At 41.1% G+C, this 23,061-nt stretch overlaps 1 long non-coding RNA gene across 3 annotated transcripts; it reads left to right on the top strand.

The window, feature by feature from the left end:
• Positions 1–1,034: 1,034 nt before the first annotated feature.
• LOC110788413 (uncharacterized) lies at positions 1,035–22,852 on the top strand. 3 transcript variants are annotated; one of them, XR_002533313.2, is made up of 5 exons: positions 1,035–1,187; positions 1,463–1,614; positions 2,320–2,436; positions 3,336–4,231; positions 22,595–22,852. It is a non-coding gene; the product is annotated as an uncharacterized lncRNA (long non-coding RNA). The 3 variants fall into 3 exon arrangements; XR_002533314.2 differs by having other exon boundaries at positions 1,152–1,214; XR_008930848.1 differs by lacking the exon at positions 1,035–1,187 and adding an exon at positions 1,219–1,327.
• Positions 22,853–23,061: the final 209 nt, after the last annotated feature.

Here is a 23,061-nt window from a genome sequence, read left to right on the forward strand (position 1 = left end):
TAGCTAGAGGCCGTTTCAGTTCAAGTGGAATTAATGATATTAATCCACAGCTTACTCTTGACTGAACCCGTAGGGTCACACAAATAGTACGTAAACGGATCAAGTATTTAATGGCATTAAATACTCTATCTATGGATATTCGGAATCGACAGATCTTGGTTTCAGTGGGAGCTGAGATCGTCACAAGCAAGTGAATACTCCGAAAACGATGATATTGCCGGAAACGGAAATATGGATCGTATCGGAAATATAAATATTATCCAAGTCGTAGATGTTGCCGGAAACGGAAACATGGTACGTATCGGAAAATATTATCGGAAATGGAAATATAGCCGGAATCGGAAATCTTGCCGGAAACGGAAATATTGTCAGAATCAGAAATATTATCGGAATTGGAAAATAATTCCGGAAACGGAAATATTAAATATTTGTTCAAAACAGAAATTAATTTTGGAATCGGAAATATTAAATATTGTTCGTATCGGAAATGAATTCCGGATTCGGGAATTTAATCGGAAGCGTATCGTACGAATTAGCATCGAACGAGGCCCGCTAGACGAAGGCCCAGCACGAAGCCAGGCCATCGCCCAGCGAGCCAACACGCACCATCGCACGCCAAGCCTCGACCAGGCCCAGCGCAAGGCCAGGCCCAGCCAAGGCCTAGGGCGCGCGCGCGAGAGCACAGCAGCAGTGGGCCGAGCGTTGTGCGCCTAGCGTGGGCCGCAAGGTTTGCGCGGGTGTACGATGCTCGTGCAATGCTCGTGCGGGAATCCTAAAGCAATCGGGATTCGAAATATGATTAAATCCTAAAACTATTAGATAATGATTATTTAATAGAGTCCTAGCAGGATTCTAATTAAACTAATTAATATCCTAATAGGATTATAATTTCTTTTCCATACCTCTATAAATAAGTGCCTAGGGTCATAATTTATAGAGATAATTGAAGTATTCAAAGGGTAAGTTTTTGAAAGAAAAATCAGCCATACTCTTGCAAACACAATAGCCGAAATTCCTAGTAACCTTAAATAATATGTTTCCTGGCATTAAGGTTTTCCGCATGATTTATGTTTTGTCATATGTATCATAACCTAACAGCTGCACCTGTGAGTCACGTACACTGTTGCCTTATTATTCTCTTTGATCGTGGTTGCTTCTCCTCCTTTCTACTGTTTTGATATGAAAAGGTAACAATCTCCCTCTCAACTCTCAAGGTTAGATTTTTGTATGAATTACGTTTTAGATCAAAATACATCTTAATTTTGGAAACATCCCGATGAATTATTGTTTTCCCTTCAAAATGCAATTGTTTTTTTGGGATAAATTGGTTAGATTTCGTTTAATTTTTGTCCATTTTACACCATTTTTTCTATAGACAATTTGGGATTTGGGTTCTCTTATTTTTTAATCGAACGAGGGAAGAACTACTAATCTAGGGTTTCGTTTTTTCTTTTTCGTTCAGGATTAGGATTTGAGGATGCTTAATTATCAGGATGTCATCGGCAAACTCTACAATTAGATTTTGGGATGCATCGAGGTTGATTCAATTTTGCTGATGCTACTTTTCTTGAGGGGAATTCTACTGTTGTTCCTCTGCTGGAAGTGTTGCCATCGGTATTCTTCTCTTTTTTCTTCTTTAAGATTTACATAATTTTTAGTGTTAATTGAAGTTGTATTTGCTGACTGTTTGAGGTTTTTATTAATCTGTGATTAGTGAAAAGTAGTATGTGGAGGACTGTGGCTGGTTTTATTCATTGAATAACATGTAAAAGTTTTATTTGAGTTGTTGTAGATGCTACAAGTTGGTGTGAATTGGTTTAGATCAACAACATTTTCTTGGTCTGTGTAGAAGCTTGGGATTTGGCTCTTGTTTCAGGGTTGGTTGAGCTTGCTATGGTCAGGTTCTGGCTGGGATGATTTGTAGATGGAATAGACAGATTCTAGTGAGTTATTGTCCTGGATAAAGTTAACTCGTTCTGCTGTTGGTTTTATATGATGGTAGGGGGGGTGGATTTTATAGGCAAGTTGTTTATTGGTATGCTTGCTATAATTCTACCTCAACTCAATCATTAGTTATTCTTTCTTGTTTTTGTAGTTGGGGTTTGTAATCTGGTTCGAGGGCTCGGTTCTGGTCAACCCATATGGGTGGGTTGCCGGTTCAGGTCTATTTTGGTGATGAATTGATTTGATTACTCACTAGTAGAAAAACCATGAAATACATCAACAACTTTTTATCAGCTGATTTGATTTGCTTACAACTAAATGGGGAGTAGTTTCTAATTTATTTACTAATTTGTTGACAACAAATGTTTCTGAAAGGTTTCTCTGGAGACCTCGAAGCTGTTCATGCAAAGGCTAGTTGGAAGGAGAGGCGGTGTCAACTACTACAACAAAAGAGGGAAAACTACTTGCAAATGCATACCATGTATGGAATTGGTAAGAATTAAGAACTCTTGAATTGTTCTATATCTAGTTTTAATTTCGAATTCCTTTTCTTCCGAGGCAAGTTTAGTCATAGTAATCTTTATGACTCTATATTTTCAAAGTTGTGATGTTGTTTAGATTCAGTCACAAAGTTTAAAGTTAGGATTAATTAATAAACTGCATTTTTTTTAGCTTTAGTATGTAGTTCCTTTAGGAACGTTGAGGATAATAGAGGGAGAGGAATTATTTTGTAAAGATCAAAGCTTCTCTGCAAAATTAAGAGTATTTAGATATAGGCTAATCATAAGTTTGAAGTGTTTGTCTCTAACAAATGGTAAGAACTTTGTGTACGTGCACCATTCTTCATGAGAAATATCGTACTCGCAGTTCACAAGTGCGCGTCTGAATGACATTCTACGAGTCCGCACCTGTTTATCTGATTGTTCATACAAGTATTTGATTAGTGGTATTATGTTTATATTCATTTTTGTGTTCTCTGATGTGTAATCCAATTTGGAACATTGGTGTTCATTACTTGTAATCCTCTCAGTACGGATTGTAATAAGATTACTTGACTGCGGCATTCCTAAGGTCATTCCTTTGAGTATCATTATCACCATTACTTTCATCTTTCTTCATATCTTTTCTCCTTTGACACTGTCATTATAGGGTATCCAAATGTCCATCCTACTCCCGAGTGTAAAATTAATCTTGGAATTGTGGTGGCATTTTGAGTTTCTCATCTTGCGACTTTTTCATTGGGTAATATAAGGGTTGTGGGTCCTGTGCCTTATCTATCTGTATCATCTCATTCTTTTACTGATGTGTAGGCTATAAGTACTTGTGTAGGCTTTAGTGGAAGTTAAATATACAGCTTATAACTCGTTCTGCATCTTATTCCTTGGCTGCAGGATATGTTCAGAAGATATCGGCTAGAAAGGGTCTTAAAACAAGATGCAACCTGTGATGAAACACATTTACGTACTCATGCTACTCATTTTAATAGGATTATCCAGTTGTGTACTCTTCAATAGTAGGAGGAGTATTTTGTTGTCATTCTTGTTAATTATGCATTGGTAGCAAACAGATTGTAAATGGGCATTTTTCAGCTAATTTAACCCCAAGGAGTTGGTATGTATTATAGTTTTAGGCTACAATATTAATGTGTAGCTGCTGTAATTTTTTTTTTAAAAAGAATTCACAACATTTTCCTCGTTTTATTTACAGAAATGCAGCAATTGATATTTACATTTGCCCCATTTTTTTTGAAAAAAATGTTGCAGATGACTTTTTTTTGCTGCATTTTTTTTGCGCGGCATATGATATCACATTTGCAGCCCCCAATGTTGCCGCACCACGAATAACGAGGCAAATGAGGCTTTTTTGTGCGCAACAAATCCCCTTATTCTACTAGTGTACGGTTTTCTACACCACGCATCAAACATCAAATCATGCTACCTTCCGATGAATACTGGTATACATCTGTTTCTCCGACATTAACAGATAAATATCTCAAGAATACAAAGTCCGAAAAATACAAGAATTCAGGCGTTCGACTCCAAACGGACGCAACCCCCAGGAATGTCAGCCAAAATTTCAAAATTTTAAGAGTCAATAAAAAACTCTTTCCCCCAGTGGACATATCCCCAGCGGATCAACTCCGGGTATTCAAATTTCGAAAATTCAAAATTCAAAAAAATTCAAAATTTCAAGATTCCAAATTTTCGATGCCAAGCTCCGTCCTGAACCAAAGGCGGAAAAGAAATACAATCCATACAAAGATCAGAGTCGTCACAACCGCACGGAGGTAGACTCTATCCTTCTTTCTAACGCTTGTCTTGTGCAGGTACCGGCGTACAAAGAATGGTCTTGATTGCAGAACATCTTGACCGTTCTCCGTCCCTATTCGAAAACTTTGACTATCACTTTCCTAACCGAACGCTCAGTCAAAGTGGGGGCTTCTGTAGACACATAAATCGTGTCTCCCCTAATGGGATGATGACGATACTATTATCCTTGCTAGGTGGTTGGTGCAATTCCGTGCGGAAGTCCCAATTGCTAAAATATATTCCAAAGTCCAAAATCCAAGGTCCAATTTCCGAGCTCGTTCTCATTACGGAACTCGCTACAAAATTCAATTTCCGAAAATCAATTTCAAAATCCAAACACAATCTCACCCAATGGACATCTCCATTGGCTTTACAAGGCCTTTTCCAGTCAAAATGGCACTAAGCAATCCAAATTCGGGCGCCGACCCACAAAACTGAGCATGCCGGGCCCCGTCCCGTAAAACCGAGTCAAAACACACTTTCAAAATTCAAAACGGCTTGTTTTTAGACGCAAATCAAGCCTTAATCCTTAAGCATTCACTACGTGCCAACTTCGTACAATTCTTACAAAGGTACAACCATAAGAGACAAAGGCAAGGACGGCGTCATCGTCCTTGCTTTGGCGGATTCTGAGCCACGTCACCTGCGCCAGGCGTAGCTAGCTTTTGGTTTAAGCCGATTAATTCTCTATTTAAGCCCTCATTTCCTAAGCATTTGGGGCAGCAAATCATAAACACAACGTCGTAGTTTCAAAATATGCTCTCAAAATCAAAATACAAAATCCAATTCTAAACTACAAATTCCTATACAATTTCAAGTATTTAAGCAATTGGGAGCACTAATCAGAAATCCAATCTAATCCTAACTAGGTAATTCCGAATTGTAATACCTCGTATTTTTCTATAATTATAAATATATTTTATTATATTTATAAAGAATTTCGTTGTATTTATAAAGTATTTTTATAAATTAATTCCATTTCATGAGAATTAAATGCATTTTATTTTTAATTAATTTAATTATTAATTAATTACGAAAACCGTATTTTTATTAAATAGATTCAACGAATTTATTTAATCGGGATTTGTTGGGTCGTATTTCGAAAACGAATTTAATTTAATTAAAGCCCAGTCGTTTTCCCATGATCAAACCCAACAAAGCTTGCAAGGAGTAAATTTAAATGAGCCCGGTAATAAGCCCAACTCAAACTACCATAACCTAGCCCACATGGGAGAGAAAAACTATAAATAGACCCTCTCATTAAACCCTCACAAGAAAATTCAGCACTCCCTCTCTCTCCTCTCTTTTCTCTCCTTGCGGCACCCCACACGCCCCTTCCTTCGTCCGTCTTTGCTTGCAGCCTAAGGCACGCCCAGCCGTGCGTGTGTGTGCTCGCCCAACCTCACGCATCGTGCCCCGTGCGCGCCCAGTGATAAGTGTATTTTCCGTCGTTGATAGAAAACAACCTAATCAAACAAAATTTATAAAACACCTAAACTACCGGCTATATTGATTATAGCGGCAAGCATAGGGATCGTCCCATAGGAATGGATATGTTTGACTATTCAATCTATGCGTTCACAAGCTAGTTCGGAAGGAATTTGAGTTTTTGAATTAAACTAATCAAAGCTAGAAAAGCAAACAAATAAAGAAATTCTAGAGATTTCGGGAATTGGCAATGGAAATCGAATCAAAGGAAGCACAAGGTCCAAACATTCATGAATATGCAACGACATAGCAAATGGGGGAATGAAAACTAATGACGAACCCGCCACCTCTCGGATAGGGAACGCTAAGCGTCTAACCCACGGAAGAGCTTTCGCCTAATCCTAGATTAAACTAACTAGCATATAATAGGAACTATCATTCACTTGCACAAATTAGGCTCACAATGTCTTGCCAAACCTAATCATACATTCCAATCTAATCCAATCGAATAGCATTCGCGACTACTACTCAACTAGTCATGCAAATCCTATCACTAAATCACATTTAATCACAACATCAATCATGAATTTCCCCAAAACTTCTCCACATTCAATCCCAAAGCTTCATCTCTAACCTCTAGACTAAACTACTCAATTATCATGATTAACATCAACATTAAACTAATATTAATCCTAATCATGAGACTAATTGAATTAATGAAGCTAATTGAAACAAAGAAAATCAGAAAATTCAAACTACAAAAATTTGGGAAAAATCAAGCAAATTCAAAATATCAAACTAATTCTAGAATTCAAGCATAAAATCTAAGCAAGAACGAAATTAACAAAGCAATTAAAGAATTGAAGAACAAAATCAAAAGAGGAATTAGAATTATAACTTGAAATGAAGAAATTGCATCAAACTTTGAAGAACAAAATGAAGAGCAAAACTCAAAGCAAAGAGAAAAAGAAATCTGAAAATGATGATTGAATTCACTAAGAATTGAAGAATTTTAAGCAATGAATCCTAATCCTAATCTCTAATCTAAGCCCTAAACTATTTCTCTCTCTAGAATTCTAATTCTAAAATCTGAAAATGAAAACTAAAACTAATTCTACGTAAAAACTAACTCGCGATTTCTCGTATTTAAACAGCTCCGCACAGCCGTGTGTTCGCACGAAAGAAGCTGTGCGATCGCACGAATCATAACTGAGTTCCTGCATCGATTTTGACAATTCGTGTGGTCGCACGACACTGCAGTGTGCTCGCACAGAACTGCAGTGTGCTCGCACAGAACTGCTGCTGCGCTCGCACTGACTGCTGTTGCGCGCTACTGCTGTGACTGTTCTGTGATGCTTTGCTTCTGTTGTACTCTTGCTGTGATGCTGCTGTGTGTATTGCTGTCCCAAACTTGCTGCAAGGTAAGGATCATGGCACTCAAGGGCTGTTGTCAAAGCTCTCAAGTGAGCACCAAGGCTGCTGTAAAAGCGAGTGCACAAGGCTACTAAACTGTGGTTGTTTGCGTGTGTTGCGACTGATCTGTTGTGGCTGCTGTGCCATGTTGCTTTGGTGATCTGCTGTGCCATGCTATGGCGCGTGTGCTGGCTGCTCATATGCTCATGCCTTGCTTCGTCGCTGCACAAAGAACAAAATCGTATAGCACATTATTAAAATCAGAAAACGCATTATTGAATCGGAAAATCACATATTTAATTCGTTTGACATTTTCGCAAATCGTAAAGCCATTTAAATCATCGTCTAAGCCAAAAGTCGCATTATTTAGCACGTTAACACTCCAAATGACCCCACGCTATCAAATCGAGCATAAAAGACATAATTAGAGCGAAAACGGCTAGAATATACGCAAGACGAGAGAATGTAACGATAAATGCAAAAATGTAACAAACGAACTACAAATGATAAAACTAAGCGAAAATAATAATAAAAAGCTAATAAAATTAACTAAAATCCTAAGCTAAGAGCGACATAAATGTCGCTCATCAAACTCCCCCAAGCTAACCCTTTGCTTGTCCTCAAGCAAAGCTAGAATGAGACACGGGGAGGAGAATGAGCTTATTTATTAAAAATCAAAATTACGAAAATAAGATCTACAAGAATGCACACTAACTCACTTTCGTAGGAATCACGGTTGCATTTAAGCGCATGCAACAAGCTCTTTGAACCCCACAATCGCTCATGAGGGCGAGTGGGATCTCGCAAGGGTTTCCAAAGAGAAACACCCATAACTCTTCCAAAAATTTGAATCAAGGCAAGAACAAAAAATGAAAAATAAACAAGAAAAAGAAAGAAAAGAAAAGAAAAAGAAAAGAAAGGAAAAGAAAATGAAAAACGAAACTACAAAACTCAAGATAAGGGCCTTTATTATGGAACGAGCACAAAAGAATGCTAATATTACTAACTAAATAAACGAATGCACGCTAACCAATGTCCTAAGTCGAGTGAAAGATTCAAGTGCCAAGCAAAGTAAACTAAGGGTAAACACTTATCAATTCCCCTACAACCGAGCATACCACGTCAAATCTCTAGATCCTATCCACCCTTGAGAATAGCGTCTCGAGACACCGCGAAGGCGCCGGAAAACAAGATTAGTGTATTTACCGTCGTTGATAGAAAACAACCTATGCAAACAATTTTATGGTACCACTCAACTACCGGCTAGCGGTAAACAAAGGGATCGTCCCAAAGAAACGGTGGTTAATGAGTTTGAAAGTCAATCTAGTTCGAACAAGGATTTGGTTTTGAATTGTCACTTTTAAGAATCTAAAAACTAAGAATTATGCTAAATTGAATCAAGAAAGGGAAACGTTAGGGAGTCGGGGATAGGCTAGGGAAACCGGGGGAAATGAATTCAACTATCTAGCAATGGTGATCATGCAACGAAATGGTGATTAGGCAAATGGCATCTAAAGACGAACCCGCCACCTCTCGGATAGGGAACGCTAAGCGTCTAATCCACGGAAGAGCTTTCGCCTAATCCTAGATTAAACTAACTAGCATATAATAGGCACCGCCATTTGATCACACAAGATAGGCCCACAATCTCTCGCCAAACCTATCCTATGGTTCCACGTGACTCTAATCGAATAGCATTTGCAACTACCACTCAACTAGCATGGATATCCTATCATCAAATCATATTTAATCACATGAATCAACCAACAATCAATCAACAATTTCCCCTAATTAAGCCCCTAGATTCTCCTCTTACCCTAACCTAATTCTACTCACTAGTCATTCTAGAAATCAAGCAATCCATTAAGAATAAGCTAGCAAGCATGATATTGAAAGAGTAGGAGAAGAGAATTAAGAGTTCAATTGCACAATCAAATCACAAATTGAAAATCAACGTAACTTCAATCAATGAAATCAAGAATTCAAGAAATTAAGGAATTGAAGAACAATCAACAACAAAGCAAGAGCAAGAATTAAGAAACTAAGAATTAAATTGCAAGAAAAAGAGAAGAGTTAAAGGAATTACAGAATTGAAGCTTGAAAATCAATGAGTTTCTCTCTCTAGAACACTAGCTTGAAGAGCAAAATATCTAAAAACCTCCTAAAATCTATTTCTCAAATTAATTGTTAATGAAAATAAAGAAAATTCTATTTATACTAAACCCCGAAAATAAGAGATTTAAACTCGAAAATTGAATCCCGCGCAGCTGTGCGAGCGGGCATACCCAGCTGCGATCGCACCAGTGCGATCGTGCTGTGATCCATGCGAACGAGCTCAGCGACGATTCTCCTCCTTCGCGCCGTGCGATCGTGCTCAGCAACCGTGCGATCGCACGGTTCTGACTTGGCCAAATCTTCATAAATCCTCATGTGCTCGCACGGGAATTCAGTGCAAGCCCACCGAAATTCCGTGCGATCGGGCTCCTCTGTGGTGCGATCGCACAAAATCACTCATAGTTCTGTAGACACCTACTTTTGTCCCCATTCCCGAAAGGGAAGGTTCGATGATGAAAGCGTAAATCTCCACTTGACAACGCATCTCCTATAAAATAACGAATCTCAATTCCCCTTTTCATTTCACCCGAAACCTGCTATTTATAGAAACCTGCTATTTATGGAAACCTACTAAAAATAGTAACTGCCGTAATGGGTAGTTGTTAAAAGTGGCAAGTCATAAAAGATAGAAACCTGTCAGAATTAGGTGTTGCGCTCCAACATAAATCCTAAATGAGATAGAAATTGTGAGAGAATCCTGTTCCTAATACGATTCGAAAATAAGAGTTACGTATTAATTAAAATCCTAACGAGCCTAGAGTTCGTAACGGGCCAGACGCATCCCGTCACAAGGTTAATACGCACTAAAAGACTCAATTAAATCTCAAATGCTCCGGATTCTAGGAATCCGAATCTGACTAAGAAAAACAGCCCAGATCCTATTTTCAACGCCTGGCTCTGGGCGCCGAAGGGCCTGGGCGCTGAAAATACCTGGTACGTGTTTTTTCCTAATTCCTCGTGGATTAGAGTTCTGCAATTCTATCTTTCCACGAACTCTTTTCTATAAATAGGGCCTTAAGTTCGACGTGAAAAGGACACACAACACACAATTATTATTCTGAGTATTGACTCTAAACCTCTAAGCCTAAGCCTCACGCTGCAAAATTGATCATGCGTTTTGTCGCAATCGATCCATAAATCGAACAGAACGTATCCCGTCCCATAATTTGAGATTCGTTAAATAAAAGGAGAAATAGCAAAGTCAAATTGGTTAGTTTTCTGAGAACCGTGACGCACCTCTCAAGGGTGCGTCGTAATGTGTCCCTTTTCCATGGTTTAATTGCTTTCCTCGCCCTTTTATGAACTTTTAAACTAACTAAAATCTGATTGTTCGATCATGCTTAATAAATATGATATTTTTGGGAAATTGGATTATCATGCTAGGTCCCTTAAAACAATCTAAATCAGATAACCGCGCTCGATCTAGTACTATATGTTGCATATTATTAAAATCAACTCAGATTAGTTTAATAGTTAACGCATGTCCCTTCAATTATTTATGCTGAGCTAGTAAGGATATCCTGCCTCTGGAGTTATCGAAGAGCGAGTACTCCTCTCAATAGTTACTGTCCCCCGAACCCTCAATCTCTACCCTGCGGGTGTACGTTGAGCGATCCCCACCACCAGGGATCACAAGGGAACCTACGGCCGTCGTGGTCAAACATAATTGCACTCCCTTTATGTCACGATAACCAGGTTTTGTCAGTTTTTCTCATTGTCGTTAAAAACTGAATGGCGACTCCTATATTACTAGTCAATTGGGTGTAAACTCACAGGAAATCCAATTACACTTGATTTGACAAAAAGAAGCGTCACACCCACGAGGGACGAGGTCACGCATTAGCCTCGTGCTTTTTCGTCCCCCTCACAGTGGCGACTCCACTGGGGATAGTGAAGGAAATACTCGTGCTTGTAGGTAATCAAAATAGCCGAAGGGTGAAACGATCCTACCCCGCGTTTATTTCCCCATCAAGTTGGGACGACCTGAAAATCAGCATATTAATGTGAACGGGCAGAACCGCATAACGAATCTCGGCTCCCTCGGGAGTTGGGACTAAGGATACCTTTTTTTGCCAATAGGGGGGTGCACACGCCGCGCATGTTTCCCACTCGGTACTTGTGCATGTAGTACACCTATCCCGAACCCAATCGCTCGCTCATTAGGTCCCTCTCGCCTACATGCCCCCTTGGCTTGCACTTGCGGGTTGGCCTTCTGGGACGAAATTCGTCTGTTGAAAGCACTACCCCGACCGGGGCATGTGGTGGATCTGCGATAGAAGCGGTACCAAGCCAGGCGCAAAAACTACCCATAGAAGCCTATCATAAACTACATGACATATTATTATTGCCTCATGATGGAATGTTAGTTATGTGTAGCGAAATATATGATTATGTGTGACAAACTATCCTAGAAAAACCAACGACCGTAAAAATTGCCCAAACATTTATAAACCAATTTGCCAAAGAGTTATACCGAAATACGTGTTCCGCAAACCCGAACGATCGCCACAAAAATAAGCGACGCTCGGGATGGCCTGTAACGAATCCCACAAACGCTGCACAACGCGTAAAGGACGTTATTAGGCAAGCACGCAAAATCAAAGTCGCATAAACAAAAGTAGACGCAAACAGATTACGAGAACCAGCTAGGGACGCATTTTCAACGCCCCTGGCTGGGCGCCAGAATTTCTCACGCCCGACGCTAGGCGCTGAAGTTGCTGTTTGACCTTCTGGTCAGGCGCAGCAGCCTCGGTGCCCGCGCAAAAGGAAAATACGTAGCACAAAAAAAAACCGTTCGTAAAAAGAATTGCTACGAGGGCGTAAGAAAAGCACTCGATTCTAAAAGCGACTCATAAAAAAAATAACTCTTTGCGTCGTTGTTAGGCCTCCTACGACGACAATGTTCGGCACCAAAACCGAACATGCTAATAATTATGAATGTCACACGGGCAAGTGTTTCGAAAATCCAAAGAATGACCAAAAGAAAGAACTAAAAAGTGTACCAACAAAAGAAAGAGTGAAAAACCAATAGAGAGAGTCGAAGTCTAGACTAAGTAATACTTGAAACTTTGGGACCTAAACTTTAGCTTATCTTATGCATAGGACTGGTCCTGCCACTTGGTGCCAATCGGGAAATCAACGGTTAGTGCGCCTCGAAGATACATCGCCAACACCAGGTTTAGTGACTCCCAGCTCCGTCCGTCATCCCTCATTTCAAGGATCTCCGCTTCCCCAACCTCGATTCGCACCCTCAAACATGTCCATCGAAGAATTGCAAGAGCAGATGGCTCAAATAACCCAACTCATGGGCCAACTGAAAATGGAAAACGAAGCCTTAGCGGCTGTACAAGCCAAAAATGACCTCGATAACGAGAAGAGGATTGAAAAAGTGGTCCTACAGCAAACCATGCGGAGCAAGTACTTCTCCCTCGATCCCGAACCTTTTCCTGGCAAACTACCAGAAAAGTTTAGTTCATCTGACTTACCAAAGTTTAAAGCCACGGACAATCCCCGTGATCATCTATTGAGCTTTGTGAATGCCATGAACTTGAAAGGCGTGGAAAAGTCCATGTATCTACCTGCCTTTCCTTTGTCCTTGGAACCTGTGCCGCTCAAATGGTACTATCACCAGGACCCTAAGCTCTTTCCCACTTGGGAAGACTTTGTCAATGTCTTCATCAAGCAATACTCGTCAAACATGGATTTTCAAGTCACCATGCGCGAGCTGGAAGTTCTCTTCCAAAAGAAAAATGAGGGTTTCACAACCTACTTTGCTAGATGGAGGGATCAGGCGGCCCAGCTAATCAATAGGCCTCCCGAAACAAAATTGGTCCAAAAATTCATTGACAACCTGGACCCGGCCTACAGACAGCACCTTAGGTACCTGGGACTTGACACTTTCAAAAGAGTTTATGATGTGGGAATAAAGATCGAGGATGATCTCGCAAAAACAATACAAAGTAAACCCGCATACAAAAGCAACACCTACAACAGGGGCAACACGTCCCAAGCCCAAGAAGTCCATGCCGTAGAGGAGACTCCCGCCCGAAGAAGCCCTGGAAGATGGGTCCGAGACCGAAAGTTCGCCCCACTCGGGTCAACTTTGGTACAAGCCTTCGAAAGACTAACCAATCAAGGAAAGTTGAGACCCATAGGCCCAACCCGTGACCCTCCTGTTGGGTCGAAGGTACTTACTGCAAATTTGATCAAGGAAATGGGCATGACACTGAAAACTGATGGAATCTAAAACATACGATCCAGGACATGATAGAGGATGAAGTGATACCTCTCCCTAACGTTGGCAAACCCAACAACAACAAGAGCCCACTCGGCTCTTGTCACATCTCTCTCGACCAACCAGAGAACTTCGACCCCACGGTGTATATTACACCTCAAGGTGCACCACTCGCTGTGGTCCCTATGGATCGAATCGAGAGGGAAGTGTGCGGTGTGTGGGATGATGATGCTGAAGATATTTACCTATCTCAAGTGTCGGGCCAGGACCTCTTTACTGAAACTTGGCCCGGGCATGCTCTCATTGACACCACCCCTCAGGAGCCCGAGGTCGACAACCTCACCCGATCCGGAAGAATATACCAACCGGATATTCGCCCACCTCCTATGGACGATATCCCAGTTAGGCAAACTCCTGAGAATGGACGGCACACCACCGTCGCGGAAGTCATTGAAAATCCTCTCTTGAAACAACTAAAAAGAACTAAAGCCGAAATTACCATCTGGGATCTCATGTGTACTTCAAAGGAACATCGCGAAAAGCTTATTCGCTCACTCGACCTCATCTCGGTGCCTACAGATATTACACCTGACTCATTGGTTAACCACGTCACGAGAGATGCTGGAGAAAAGGCCATAGTTTTCACTGACAAAGACTTGCCCAAAGAGGGGGGTGCCCACAATAAAGCCCTTTATTTAGTGGTTGGATGTAAAGGACAAAACATCCCCCAAGCGCTCGTAGATAACGGTTCGGCAGTCAATGTTTGCCCATTACGAACCGCCCATTGCTTGGGGCTAGGAAACGATGACTTCCAAACCTCCACGCAAGGGGTACGAGCTTATGATAACTCCCGAAGGCTTGTATGGGGAAAAATAAATCTTACCATAACGACCGGGCCTGTGGCACGCACCACGGAGTTTCAAATAATCGACATCAAGCCCACTTTCAACCTCCTCTTGGGGCGACCTTGGCTCCAAGACTTAGGAGGTGTGGTTTCTACCTTGCACCAAATGGTTAAACTTAACCATAACGGGGTAATACTAGAAATCCGCGCCCCTCCTCTAGACGTCAGTTGTACTATGGTCGGAACGGCCAAAACTGCAGACGACCTTTACGGGTTTCAAATAGAAGAAACAATCCAGTTCATCGAAGATTATGATCCAGCATTCCTAGACCCGCACGCATCCCGAGTCATCCCTAGAATGCTGTTAGCTCAAGGATATTTCCCTGGAACCCCATTGGGCATAAGGAAGAAGGAATGCACATTCCATCCTTTACCCGACAAATCTACTCCCTTTGGCTTAGGCTATGAACCAACGGAGGAAGATATTGCTGACCGCCTGTCTGGGCTACGCCTTAACAAGGCCAAACAAACCACCCTCCTTCCCCCGTATCAAAGAACCCTTAACAGGATGTTCGTTCGGGAAGGAGAAGGACACCCATGCTGTGATTTCCCTGAACCCTTCATTCAGGATGGCTTGCTAAAACCAGGATTTGAAATCTTCCATGACTGCCACACCTTGGATGAGGCACCCCACCTCACCAAGACTAGAACAGCCGAAATATTGGACGACCAGGCTCTATGGACATTGTTTAACGAATCGAGGCCTATGGAGGACGAGACTGTGATGACTACCCTAGCTTTACAAGATGAAGGTTTCGATCCAACCCGGTTAATCGCTCCTTCATCAACACTAGAAGAGATCGAGAACGAATGGGTGAAGACATATGAGTGGGTCAATGCAAAAGGAATAGAATTCAAGATGAGTACCGGTGAAGGACCAAAGTTTTACGAGACTAAACCCCAGGCTTGAGCCACTTAGAGCACCGTAGTAAAAAGCGCCTAGTAGTTCTTTAGATTGGTAGAAAAATAATAAAGACTTTAGATGGTCCTAAGACCCCTTAGAATATAGGTCAAGTTTGTTTCAGTATGTTTTCCTTACTTTTCAAATTAATAAAGGCGTAATATTTCTCCTAAAATTTTATTCTAACACTAAGTAAACACCAAATGTACTTGCAAAATACAAAAATAAAGAGGCGGCCCACTCTAGGCCCAACAAACGAGGCCCATTTGGTCTTGAAATAGTGCCATGGGAACTAGTTCCCGAAAACCCACAAAATAAACCACACCATCCCCATCATATCTCCAAAACATAAGGATCGGACCCGTGCAACCCAAAGAAACCAAAAAATATATTAAAAAAAATCCAAACAATGCAAATGTTACCAAAAAAACAGATTCATAAAACATAATTCCATCATACCCTTCACTAACAACGCGCACCTCAATCCACCCAAAAGCCTACACAAAAATCTTCATATCTTCCACACCCTAACTCCATTTTCAAAGTCGTTTCGAGTCACGGATAGAAAAAATAATCCGGACAAAAATGCATCTCACGCTAACAGTCAAAAAAGTCTCCGAAGTAGCCTCCAAATTGATTTTAAATACGAGCAAAAATCAAAACACTAAAACAAAAAAGAGAGAAACAAAGAAATGCAAGAACACGTGAAGCAAAGCGTCAAAATTGACCGCCCAAATCATTTTCAGCGCCCAGGGCTGGGCGCCGAAATCTTTGACGCCCCAGCCTGGGCGTTGAAACTCTCTGCCTGCCTAAATTATTATTTTTTAGAAGTGCTAGTCATTTTATCCGCACATAACGGAAAAATAACGAACACTTGGGGGGTACAGCACGTATCCAAATAGGCTCACCAAAAAAATATAGCCATACAAAAAGTAGTCGAATTTCATTTTTTACGCGACTTTCGGCAAACAAAAAAACGGCAGACGAAAATAATGATAATACTTCACTCATTTGACCGATTAAGTAATATGCTACCACCTCAGGGCATATCTATTAAAATCTGGCATCCTAGAACTTGTTCTAGCCAGAACTACGCGCGGCCTGATTCTGACAAGATACGTTGGCAATCCTTACCAAGGATTCGGTCCAATCAAAAAAAAAAAACATACATAAATTGTGCAAAAAGTGTTAGACATATAAAAATATAAAAAAGGAGGAGAAACAAAAAAATGAAAATGAAAAAATAAAATACGCCTTTATTGAAAAATAATAAGAAGATAAACAAAGTGCTAAGAAATGAAAAAACAAACACAACTGAAATAAATAAAGGGCACCTACACCCTAGCAAGAACTACACTACTCTAGTTCTTCCGGATCATCAAACAAAGTCTTGTAGAGAGCAATGTTCGCAGGATCCACCCCCACAGTCTTCTGCGCTGCCCCAATATCAATCTCCATAAGAACCGGCTCCTGGACACTAACTTCCAAAGATTCCAAGGCTTCAGAAACATTCTCAGTTATAGCCCGCTCAGCCTCAAGGGCACAGACAATGGTGGGAGAAGGATTATTATCATCAACTAGACTAGTCACTGTTTCTACAGGCGGCTCAGCCTTCCTAACCCATACATTGTTCCGGCGACGATCTCCGCGAGAGCTTGCATTTCTTTTAACAACAGCAGGCCCCTTCATGTTAGGCATCTTTTTAGGCCTGAAACTGAAACGGGGAGGAACTTCCTTTCGCTTTCGATCAGGACGAGTCTTAATACCATGGGTACGAGGTTTGGCAGAATCAGGACCCTCATACTTAACACGAATACGAGGTATCAAAAGCTCAGCCGGCTCCCCATTTCGAGCCTCGGTCCTCACAGCTTTATCATCGGAGCTCATCCACAACTTGTAGTTTTCAGAAAGACCCACAAAGCCATTTGTAGCTACGGCCCAACGCGGGAGACCATCATAATACTTAGCCCACGCTTGAACCCGTGCTTGTGAAAAGGCCGCTACTTTAGGTGGTACCGTATCAGAAAAGGGGATAGTCTGCCTTAAACCGTATTGACGCATGACTCGGTAAGGGAAAATATAAATGGGCCGAGATAGCCCCAACAAAGAAACATAAACCGATACATCAGAACCCCCCGTCATAGTAGTCAAACCCCACCATGGTACCACCCACTTAATAGAACAGATGCCATAAGTAAAAAAGGAGGCCCATTCGGCCTCATCCTGGCCTTGGTGCAAATATTTTCGGTTACCCAAGGCTATAGGGCGATAATGTTTAGGATCGGCAGGAGCTTCCAAGAGCCTAAGCCGTTCCACGAGCCAAATCTGCAAAAAACGGGTACGATCAAAAAAAAAAAATAATAAAAAGAAAACGGTTCCTGGGGCGCAGTTTCAACGCCCAGGACCAGGCGCCGAAAATTCCAGCGCCCAGCCCTGGGCGCTGAAACTCAGCCCCAAGACAGGACGAATAAAAAATATATATGAAAAAAAAACGTATACGTGCGCAAAAAAAAATCGATTACCTGCAGTAATAGGGGGCTTCCCTTAAAATATTCAGATTTGGCGTCCTTCTTCAGCTCATCCGCACTCAGCAAAGTCTCGGCAACAACCAACGGCATAATAGAATAGCAACTTTCCATCTGGCTAATCAAAGGGATCAACCTTATGTCACCGAACTCACCATTGTTATTCGACAGAAAATAATGATTCAACAAGCAAAATACAAGGGCTCGAATATTCAATTTCTGTTCGGTCATATTCTTACTAGGCCTAAAGTGGTGTTTTACAAGTTTTGCCAAATTGACCTCATCACCTACAACAACTTCAGCAAGCATGTTAGCATCTAGTCCTAGGAAAGCCCCTATGGTTGTTTTACTCTCTTCAATAGTGCCAGGAGTGGCAGGGGTAGCATTAGTAGGATAACCAAGGATCGCAGCAAATTCATCTGGTAAAGGACATATTTCGTTGCCCCGAAAGACAAAAACATGATGATCGAAATCCCAACAGGTTAGGGCTGCGTGCAGAAAATTATAGTCAATGTTAATTTGTTGTAAGCCTAAAAGTGCCTCTAAGTGGTATTCTTTCAACAAAGCCTTTTCTGTAGGATTTAGGGCCCGTAGCCAACGCCTAACAGCCCGTTGGAGTGAGAAAGTGGGAATCGACATGACGAAAGCAAGGAGTAATTAAAACACAGCAAAGAAAGAAGGAAATTGAGAGTGATGGAAAATAGGGACATATGTAGCCCCTATATATAGCTGAACGCATCGAGTGACATCCTGATCCCATTCGAAAACGCGTTAAGAAATCCGAAAGTCAAAATTCGCCAGGAAAGGACTTTCAACGCCCGAAGCTGGGCGCCGAAATAATTAACGCCCAGCCTTGGGCGCCGAAAATGCAGCCCAAGGCCCAGATTTCACAAAACGCGGACCAGGAAAAGACTTAAAACCGCGTTGGTAGACACGAGGCCCTATTGCAATTAAGATCAAGCCCAAAAGCACCTTTAAGCTCCCAAATAGCAAAAATGGATGGTAAAACTTGGTCGAAACTTAGACTTATCTCAAGAAACATACATGTACACTTTTCAAAACAAATATGAAATATCAAGGTCATTCTTCGAAACACCAAAAAAAATGTTGTTAAGTCGTTAGTTTCTCAAATAAAAATGTTTGTCTGTCAAAAGATAGAATCGGGTCAAGCTAAACCGAATGATATTAAACCTTGTCGCCCGAAGACTGAAGTCGCACCCCATGACTTCGCCAAAGTAGCACACCACTATGAAAGGTCGCTCGCACATACGAGCTCGACCCCAAACATGATTAAAAGACGTTATGAAGTATGCGAAAAATGACCACCAAAGCCCAAGTGCTTGGGGGCTCGCGAAAAGTATACTCCAACAGGGAGCGCGCAATCAAAATCACATTCCCGGGCTGCGCTATACGCCGTCCCATGTTTGGATGATCTCAAAAGAACAGGTTCGCCATCTTTAGCCGGCGGGGTCTACGTCACAAGCCGCGTAGGTCCTTATTTTCAAATTTCAAAAATAGATTCATCCACTTCTATCGGACGGGGTGTCCACCCTTAGCGGACATGCTCGCCATCTTTAGCCGGCGAGGTCTGCGTCACTAACCGCGCAGGTCCTTAGTCGCTGCAGCGATAACTTTTTCTGGTTTCCCGTTTTTCCAAAAAAGAACGATGTGAGTAGCTTTCCTTTTTTCCAAAAATTGGTTTTCCGTTTTTTCCAAAAAAGAACGATGTGCTGGATTTTCCTTCGTTTTACGTCCCATAAAAACAAGGGGGTTTTCTCGTTTAGCTAGCCCTGAAAATGAGAATCTTTAAAAACATTTTTTACCTCGTGGTTGGGCTTGGCCAGGCCCAATTACACTTTATAGCTTTGATTTCGAAAACATCTGTAGCTACTCCCAATGACAAAGTGAGGGAGTTTATGCGCACCTTTAGATCCTTCCAATGACAAAGTGAGGAAGTTTCTATACTATCCGTTGATAAATCCCAATGACACGTGAGGGATATGTCGACACTTCAAGTGATGACCCTTAAGTCAAATGTTATCACTCGGGGGCTCGTGAGACCCTCGCCAAAACAGGTCACCATGGCTTGTGCGACGCACTCCGTCTAATACTTTGACCATCGTCTTACTCCAAGACTCAGTCAAAGTGGGGGCTAACTATAGACACCTACTTTTGTCCCCATTCCCGAAAGGGAAGGTTCGATGATGAAAGCGTAAATCTCCACTTGACAACGCATCTCCTATAAAATAACGAATCTCAATTCCCCTTTTCATTTCACCCGAAACCTGCTATTTATAGAAACCTGCTATTTATGGAAACCTGCTAAAAATAGTAACTGCCGTAATGGGTAGTTGTTAAAAGTGGCAAGTCATAAAAGATAGAAACCTGTCAGAATTAGGTGTTGCACTCCAACATAAATCCTAAATGAGATAGAAATTGCGAGAGAATCCTGTTCCTAATACGATTCGAAAATAAGAGTTACGTATTAATTAAAATCCTAACGAGCCTAGAGTTCGTAACGGGCCCAACGCATCCCGTCACAAGGTTAATACGCACTAAAAGACTCAATTAAATCTCAAATGCTCCGGATTCTAGGAATCCGAATCTGACTAAGCAAAACAGCCCAGATCCTATTTTCAACGCCTGGCTCTGGGCGCCGAAATCTTCGTCGCCTAGGCCTGGGCGCTGAAAATACCTGGTACGTGTTTTTTCCTAATTCCTCGTGGATTAGAGTTCTGCAATTCTATCTTTCCATGAACTCTTTTCTATAAATAGGGCCTTAAGTTCGACGTGAAAAGGACACACAACACACAATTATTATTCTGAGTATTGACTCTAAACCCCTAAGCCTAAGCCTCACGCTGCAAAACTGATCACGCGTTCTGTCGGAATCGATCCATAAATCGAACAGAACGTATCCCGTCCCATAATTTGAGATTCGTTAAATAAAAGGAGAAATAGCAAAGTCAAAGTGGTTAGTTTTCTGAGAACCGTGACGCACCTCTCAAGGGTGCGTCGTAATGTGTCCCTTTTCCATGGTTTAATTGCTTTCCTCGCCCTTTTATGAACTGTTAAACTAACTAAAATCTGATTGTTCGATCACGCTTAATAAATATGATATTTTTGGGAAATTGGATTATCATGCTTGGTCCCTTAAAACAATCTAAATCAGATAACTGCGCTCGATCTAGTACTATATGTTGCATATTATTAAAATCAACTCAGATTAGTTAATAGTTAACGCATGTCCCTTCACTTATTTATGTTGAGCTAGTAAGGATATCCTGCCTCTGGAGTTATCGAAGAGCGAGTACTCCTCTCGGTAGTTACTGTCCCCCGAACCCTCAATCTCTACCCTGCGGGTGTACGTTGAGCGATCCCCACCACCAGGGATCACAAGGGAACCTACGGCCGTCGTGGTCAAACATAATTGCACTCCCTTTATGTCACGATAACCGGGTTTTGTCAGTTTTTCTCATTGTCGTTAAAAACTGAATGGCGACTCCTATATTACTAGTCAATTGGGTGTAAACTCACAGGAAATCCAATTACACTTGATTTGACAAAAAGAAGCGTCACACCCACGAGGGACGAGGTCACGCATTAGCCTCGTGCTTTTTCGACCCCCTCACAAGTTCCTGCATCGATTTTCCAGATTCGTGCAAACGAGCTCCTCTGTGATGCGATCGCACAAATTCCCATATAGTTCCTGCATCGATTTTCCAAATTTGTGCGAACACACACTTCTGGGGCACGAGCACACGAACCTGCTTGACTTTGGAGGCAACTTTGCTGACCCGTGCGAACGCACATCAATTCCCTGCGATCGCACGGGCCTTGTTCGAGCAAATCTCAGCTATTTTCCATCATTTTCAACATTTTTACCTGAAAAGTACAAAGATGGAATAAGGGGATAAAAATGCAACAAAACTACGCAAAACTATCGAAAAGCTTAATAAAATTCTATAAAATCCTAGGCCTAGAGCGACATAAATGCCGCTCATCACCCAGCCTCGCAGCCGCAGCGTAACACACAAGGTGCCTGCGTGCTTGTGCCCTTGCTGCCCTTCTCCTTGCCTCGTCCCGCATCACAGCGCAGCCTCGCTGTGTGTTGCGTGTGTGTCTCGCCCGCCCCGAAGCCTCGCCCCATCTCGTCGCCCTTGCGCGCGCGCTGTGCGGTGCGTGCGGTGCTGTTGTTTGTTGTTGTTGTTGCGTTATTTTGATCGGCGCACACACACACAAAACAATTCATTGTTGTGTGTGTGTGTGTTGTTGAATTGGGATAATCAAACTATATTTTTGAAAAACATTAATTTTCAGTTTTAAATTGTTTTAATTGTTATGATTATTTAAATATTTGGGTTATTTAAATTGATTAGAACGGTTATGAACATCGTATTGGGTTATTGTTGTATTTTAATTTAAGAGATTGGTTTTGATGATTGACATTATTATTTTCAGATTTAATGAGTTCATAAAGTGTTAATTTTTGAAGTCAAAACATGTTTTTATGATAAACTATTATTAGGGTTTTAATTCCAATTGACTAAGAGATTGATTCACATAATTTAATGACAATTTAAATTATGGGAATCAACTTAAATTTTCAGATTGTTTTTAAGCTTTAAAAATTTGATTTTTGATGGTTTTAAAGCTAAAAAGTCAATGTCTTTATATTAGGGCTTGAGTTGACTATTTGAGACTATTAAATTAACAATTAATGAATGATTTCTAATTAAACTAAGAGTTTTAGAATCTTAAATAGTTGCTGGAAATTTAGTAAACATGGATAATAATTTAGTTCTCCTTTTGTGTTTATAGGAGTTGATTTCTAGTGAGTCGTGATTCGCACAGTGGCCCCCGTACTTAGGTATTCCAGGTACGTACAAGACTAGGGTGACCAACCATCCCTTGAGGACTTTGTGAAGTGTATTGAATGCGAATCATGTGAACTTATATGTTGTTATCAATTAATGTTTGATGATTGGGAATAAATATGTTATTATGAATTAATGTTTGATATTGAGAACGAGCATGTTATTATTATTATTGAATTTATGTGAGCGAGCATGTTATGAATTGAGTTATGCTTTATAGATTCTATTGAACTATCATGTTATGGACTTTTATAATTGTTGAATTATGTCAAGCATGTTGTTCAAGTTGGTTTGCATGTATATTGAGCCAAGGCATGCAAGTTATTATTATTATGCTATAGTACAGGATGTCTAGCATATATATTGAGCCAGTCGAATATTGCCAGTGAGCAATATATATTCTACCAAGGG

This window comes from Spinacia oleracea, chromosome 3 (genome assembly GCF_020520425.1).
Source record: "Spinacia oleracea cultivar Varoflay chromosome 3, BTI_SOV_V1, whole genome shotgun sequence".
In the NCBI taxonomy this organism is placed as follows: Eukaryota; Viridiplantae; Streptophyta; class Magnoliopsida; order Caryophyllales; family Amaranthaceae; genus Spinacia; species Spinacia oleracea.